Here is a 7,070-nt window from a genome sequence, read left to right on the forward strand (position 1 = left end):
TATGCAAATGACAGGATCGAAGAACACATGATCTGGTATGTGTTTGCTTTCATCTTCTATTTTCCTTCTGGATAATTACCTGCATAGTATGTAACACATTTTTTTTATCCCAATGTTAACTTTAATGGCATTAAGTTCTTACAATCTACATGTAGATCTAGAAGTTATTATCTGGTTTTCCCTTTCATTCCTTACTTCAGGTTGATAGGATTGCAGAATATATTTGCAAGACAACTTCCTAACATGCCTAAGGAATACATTGTCCATCTTGTGATGGATAGGTAAACATCTAGAATTTTTTTCAGGGATAATTTTGTAGAGTAATAACTAATATATTGCTTGCTTTACTTGAGTTTAAGAATGGCTGGTCACCTGAAGTTCTGTTTATTCATTTCCCTAAGCCTGTGTCTTTTATTTGGTGGAGATCAATAAGAATAGTGTCTCTATACATGATTTATTAAGAATTTGAATATGGTATTCATGCCCTATTACTATTTTATCTTTAGGTTTTTACCCTTTTTAGAAAAATCTAATTCTTGTTACATTGTTGTTTGTATTCTTTTCTTTCACTAATTAATTCAGGCAATATGGATGAGCATCATCGATTTTGCAAACATACCAAACAAAGGGTTAAAGAACACTTGCCATACATACACATGCACAGATTTATATATACAGATATACAAATGCATATACAGCATAAATATATAGTTACTTGCACCTAATGGGTGTTAACTTATTCTTAAAAATGCACAAACCTAGTGAAAGTAGCATAAACTTAGGCCCTATTTGGGATTCGAGTATATGTCGTGCTAACGAAACAGGATAGTGTTTGTATTGGTTTATGGTATGTAGACTTAGGCCCTATTTGGGATTGTCGTTGGCAGTAGAGTTTTTGAAAGTAGAGCTTGTAGAAAGTAGAGCTTTTGCTAGTAGAGCTTTTATAAAAATCTATGCTATTTGATAACTATAGTTTTAAAGTACTGTAGAATTTTAATATCCGTCTGGTAACCAAATTGGGAAAGTTTCTTTAGTATGACAAAATGACAATAAAAGATATTTGCATAGTGGTTTATAGTATAATACAATATAATGTAATATTACATATTATTATATAGTATAATATTATTATAATTTAGTATAATGTGATATAAGATTATAACGTAATATAATATTATTATAAATATAGTCTAATATATTATTGTATAGTGTGGCATAATAATATAATATTGTAATATAATGTTATTGTGATCATTAGTTTAATGATAAGTAGTTTTAAATTACATAGTTGGGACAAACAATGACCATTTTTATCGGACAATAGCTATTTCGATAAGGTCCATTTTAATGGATAATGTTGTTGAAACCTTGGGGAAAGGGAGCAGTTTAATAAAAATAGAGATAAGGGAGAAGAAAAGAAAAGAAGAGAGAAAGAAAGGAATAAAATATGAAAAAGGATCGTGTGACTCTCAAAGAGGAGTAAAAGAGGTAAATTGGAACTTTTTGCAAAACTTTAGTAAACAACAGTCATATATATAGGCCAAAGAACAGCAAGAAAAGGATATGGATGGAATTTTGACATTTGTTAGACCATAGACTTTTATATGTAGTAAGATTCAAGAATAACTTGAGTGTTAAATAGTGGTTTACACTCTTCATGGTGGTAGACCAATTATTATTTGCTAGCATGTGGTTTATTGTTTGAGTGTTTGTATACCATGAAGTTTCCACATTCATTTCCTTCTAACATCAAAATTAGAAAAATCAGTAGAAAACGGTGTAGGTAGAGCTTCGTTAGAGTTTTTTATTTAATTAATAGATCTGATTTTGATGTACATCTTGTCTTGCAGATTTGAGGACTATGTCAAAGAGACTAGAGTCAGAACAGTATTATGTTACTTTCAAGATGTTTGTTGCTGATGTTAAGAGAGAGCTTGCAAATTCTTGGACCTACAACTCCCCTGAAACTATCTAATATAAATGCGCAACAAGGTGCACAGATTATGTCAAAATCCTTCATTTTCATTATTGAAACTTGTCAATCGTTGCATGATGTTGTACTTCATTCACAACAGAATTCTAATTTGGTTTTTATCTTTCTTTTTGCCCACAAAGGCTCGAGAACTATTTTTCAAACAAGGTACAGGCACATCTGCTTCAAACAGACAACAAGAATTAGTAGCAATGCACACAAGAAATCCTTTCCTAGTTGAAAATAGAAGAGCCTAGACCTGTTATGGTGAAGCACTCACAGACAAACTACAAAGGAACCATGACATACCGGAATGCTGAGTTTGTGGGGCACAATTTGGCTAACACAGATATTTATCTGTAGAAAGTTCTTCAAATTTAGAAAACAAGGCTCAGTCTATATTTTTCTGGCTTATCATTTGGATGTGTAAAATACTGCACTAATAAGCTACTCCATTTGCTTGTGCATTTGGTGGTAATCATATAGCGCTGCATTTGCTGGTGAATTTGGTGGCAAACATAAGAGCTGATTGCGATTTAGATGGATATTGAGATTGTTCTACAGTAGCATTCATCTGAAATGCAAATCAATTTTTTCAGAGAAATGCCAAACAGGGATCTGGATGAGCAACCTAGAAAAGTTCCCAAGCAAGCTTTAGATAACTTGGTTAAAGTTGGTCATGTCAACATATTCATATCCATGGATTGTTCTAAAACCAGGTTCATCCAACTCAAGTGCGACTAAGTAGCAGCATCCCTAGCTACTCTGCAAAGTTTATGACTGCAGATCAATCCAGGTGGGCTTACAACACTCTGATCATCGAGGAAGGTTCAACGAAACTACGGATGCTAGCTCAGTGCTACTCTGTCTACAACACTCAGCCCATTCAGAAAAATCCATAATTTCAATTTTCTCCTTCATATTATTGGAAACAAGCCATATGTTGCATGATGTAGCTTGCTGATATATTATCTTATTTGCTCATTCCAATAAATACTGTAAATGTAGAATGGCACAATGGAAGTTTCCGAGTGACAAACAAAAAGAGGATAAGGAACAAGCAACAGCAGCAATCAAATAAGAGACAACAGAAGGTTTTTTTTTTTTTTTTTTGATGGGAACACCCAAAGAGAGAACAGGAGGAAGCATGTGCTGCTCAGTAAATGAACTGCATCCCCCATGAAAGTAGTCGCAGCTCTCTTCATGTGCCAAGTATCTTTGAATGAAAGGTTATGCTTAAGGAAGTTTGAAGACAAGCCATTAATCCAAGATATAATCGTGTCTGGATCTCCTGACTGCACTTGGGAGGCTTGGAACCAATAAACTGCAATGCCAGCGCTGTGTTTTTCTGCAGTAGTTGTTCAGTGGTAGATTGCTTGTTTTGAAGGATGCAAGCATCTCGACTGCACCACAGCAGCCGTCCCATGACAACCAATAGTCCTTGGTTGTCTTTTGATCCATGAAGCTGTGCGAACAAGCTGTATGAGCTGACCAAGGGACCATTCAAATTCTTCTTCTGGATTAAAATTCAAATTCGAGCCTTCCAAAAGTTTTTGAGAAGAAAAGATCACATGATGTATCATGTTTAGAAGAGATTCATTCTGTATTCAGTGTCACTATTTTCTTTTCTGATTGCTGACTCTTATAAGAATAATAAGCGACTTCTGTTTCTCTCTTGTGTGACGACATCAAAGATTAACCATGGACTTACCAGAGTTCTCTTCATATATAATGTATAAGATCGTCACTAATTCTTTGGGCATTATGCATCTCACCATACACTTGGTAAAGGAACAAGGCTCACTAGCAATTTGTGAGAAGAATCTCCAGCATGCGTAGGTTGTCGAATCCTAGAGGTTCTTGGATGTCTTCACCAAAGAGGAATGAATGGCCTGAGCAGATCATCTCGTCAGACACCAAATCTGCTGATTTGAGTGAAGGTGAAGGTGTCTCATTTGCGAGTACAACACAAGCTCCAAAACAAATGAACAATCACTGAAGCAAAGTGTTCTGATGAAATCCTAGTTAATATTGTTAGCTGATGCCTTGTAAAGACTTCCGATACAATGCAATTATCCTTTATTCCACTAAAATTGTATTCTGGTTTCTATCATACTCTCAGAAGTCTGACTGCTTCGGCCCATTTGCTCTCTGAAGAATTCTGGACATCTGATTTAGCATAGACTTTGTGAGAATTTTGTATCCTAATCTGATGCCACAAGGCTTTTATCACAACACTTTTGTTGTTTCCGGATCTCATTCTATTTGGTTTGGAAATGATCAAGTCAGTGGGGCCAGTATAGCATACGTTCGGAAGGAGGAGAAGGCTTCATACAAATTGACAGGTATGAAGCCAATGATTCATCATTTAGTAGATATCTTCACCAAAAGTCACTGCAAGAACACTGCCCGTCTTGAAAATGGTGGAAACGACTGCGGTCTCTAACCACAATATCCCGACTCCAGATCTTGGAGATCAACTTGATTGCCAAGTGGCAATCCTCACAGATCCGCAGGTTCTTGATGACATGAATTGGCATATTAACTCCTAATCTCAGTAAGCCAAAAGCAATTGCCATCTTCTCGCTGTGAGCAAATAATGCCAATTCCTTTTCCTCCTCATCCACATCTACAGCTATTTGTGATGTGATAGGCATATAGCCTGCAAGCTTCAGTTTCTTGGCCATCTCACTCATCATCACTAGGATTTCCATTATTTCTGGGTGAGATTGATCACCAGCAATGAACCTGTGCACCTGCCCACCAACTGTGATTGAGCTATAACCTGCCGTCTTTCTAACCCCCTTCGTTTCCATTAAGCTCCGGATCTTGGAAGCATCTGCCCACCTTTTTGAATCCACATATATGTTGTATAATTGAACGTACACAGCATCCTCATGAGGCTCTAACTCAAGAAGATGCTTCGCTGCCTTTTCAGCTAAATCTAAGTCCTTATATACTCTGCAGGCACTTAAGATGGAGCCCCATATAACAGCATTTGGCTCCACTGGCATGCTTTGGATAAGCTCTACTGCCTCTTTCAAATGATCAGCACGACCGAGCAAATCTACCATGCAACCATAGTGCTCAATCTCTGGCTCTATGTTGTACAAAGCCTTCATCTCTTCAAAATACTTACGACCCTCTGCCATAAGACCTGAATGACTACATGCGGTCAAAACACCAACGTAGGCAACTGCGTTGGGTCTAATCCCCTCTTTCTTCATCAAAGAGAAATGCTCGAGTGCAAGCTCCCCCATTCCATTCATTGCGAGGCCTGAAATGATTGCGGTCCAAGTCTGCAAATCCCTTTCATCCATCCTCTGAAAAACTAGCATCGCTTGTTCCAACTTCCCACATTTCGCATACATATCCAATAATGCAGTCCCAAGGTAAACATCCCACTCAACTGAGCCCACTTCAATATAAGCATGCAAGAGCTTTCCTTGGCCTAGTGCACCTAAGCTTGCACAAGCTGTTAGCAAGCCCACCACCGTATATTTATCGGGTCGCAAGCCAGATGTTCGTAGCTTTCCAAACAAGAGCAATGCATCCTTAAGCCTACTGTTCTGGATGTACCCGGTGATCATCGAATTAAGTGAGATGATATCACAGGCATCCATCTGATCAAAAAGGGATCGAGCTATGTCCACTTCGCCCATCTTGCAATACCCATCAATAATGGCATTCCATGCTTGTAGAACCTTCCTACCTATTGAATCGAAAACCTGACAAGCCGAGCAAATATCTCCACATTTTGAGTACATATCAATCAGAGCAACGATGAGATTGCTATTAAAAGCAATGCTCTCCTTCTCAACAAACTGATGAACCCATCTGCCCAATTCCAAATCCCGCAGCTGTGCACAAGCCGATAGCACTGAAATCATTGCGACAGCATCAGGCACGACACTATCCGACACCATCCTCTTGAAAAACTGGACAGCTTCCTCAGCCCGTCCTGCCTGAGAATGCCCTGCTATCATGCTGGTCCACGAAACCACGTTCCTCTCAGGCATTTGATCGAACAGCCTCCGGGCCTCATCCAAGGATCCAAATTTCACAAGCCCACCAATGAATGTGGTCCAAGAGACGACATCCTTCCTGTCAATCCCACCGAAGGCTCGTCCTGCATCATCAACCCACCCGAATTCCAGATACATATGAATCAAAGAATTCGCGACAAGTGAATCGGATTCAGGAAACAGTCTGATGAACACTCCATGCGCCATCCGCCCTTCAAGAAACGACGACGAGAGGCCGCAGGACTTGAAAAAGAATTGGAAAGTATAGGAATCAGGAGGCACTCCCTGGTGCCGCATTCGTCGGAAAAAATGGATGGACTCCCTCGGGAAATGGTTCCGAGAGCAGGCTCGGATGATGGTGTTCCACATAAAGGTGGATGGACTGGGGATTCGAGCGAACAAGTTGAGAGCGTAGGAGAGACAGCCGGCCTCGGAGCAGTTTGTGATGGATTTGAGGAGATGGGATAGTGACAAAGGATTGTAGATGGCTCCGGAGACGACCATTTGGGCGTGGAGTTGGGTGGATTGCTTCAGGGATGAAGGAGTTGGCCATTGGAGGAGAAGCTTGGGAAGGGATTGCGTTAAAAGCATTCAAGGGAGCAGGGAATGTTTCTTTTCTCTTCTTCCTTTCTCTGGTTGTTTTTACGAATGGCTCAGGTTGGTTATTTTTGGTTTTTTTTGAATGGTCGCCGGGCGTGGCCTTGCCTTCTCTAGCGCGCCCAGAGCATTTAGAATTTAGGAGCCACGAAACCTACTCAAAAGTCCATATTTTTCTTTATAAATATTACTTAGATAACACTAAGATAAAAAAATTAACTTACCTGTATTCTTTTATATATTAGAATGCGGCTTCGAAATGTATTACCCATATTATTTTACATGATACAAGCAAATGTTAAATAAATCGCCACAATTCCAAACTCAACGTTCAGCCCCTCCTGTTGAGTTTGCGGGGGTGTATTGAAGCTACAGGTTCATCAACCACATTGGCGCGCCAACAATCTCAAATTCAAACCGAAACAAACTCAGTGTTGCTGGAAATTGGACCCGGGGGCGATCGTCGGTCGAGGAGG

The 7,070-nt window shown here is 39.2% G+C and overlaps 1 pseudogene across 1 annotated transcript; it reads right to left on the bottom strand.

Annotated features, from left to right (window-relative positions):
• Positions 1-2,913: 2,913 nt before the first annotated feature.
• LOC103718028 (pentatricopeptide repeat-containing protein At1g08070, chloroplastic pseudogene) lies at positions 2,914-6,766 on the bottom strand (annotated as a pseudogene). The gene has a single exon (XR_015986970.2). The product of XR_015986970.2 is annotated as a pentatricopeptide repeat-containing protein At1g08070, chloroplastic pseudogene (transcript).
• Between the last annotated feature and the right edge of the window lie 304 nt (positions 6,767-7,070).

The sequence above is a fragment of the Phoenix dactylifera genome, chromosome 5 (assembly GCF_051530095.1).
Source record: "Phoenix dactylifera cultivar Ajwa chromosome 5, Ajwa_hap1_PhDact_Kaust_v1.1, whole genome shotgun sequence".
Lineage (NCBI taxonomy): Eukaryota > Viridiplantae > Streptophyta > Magnoliopsida > Arecales > Arecaceae > Phoenix > Phoenix dactylifera.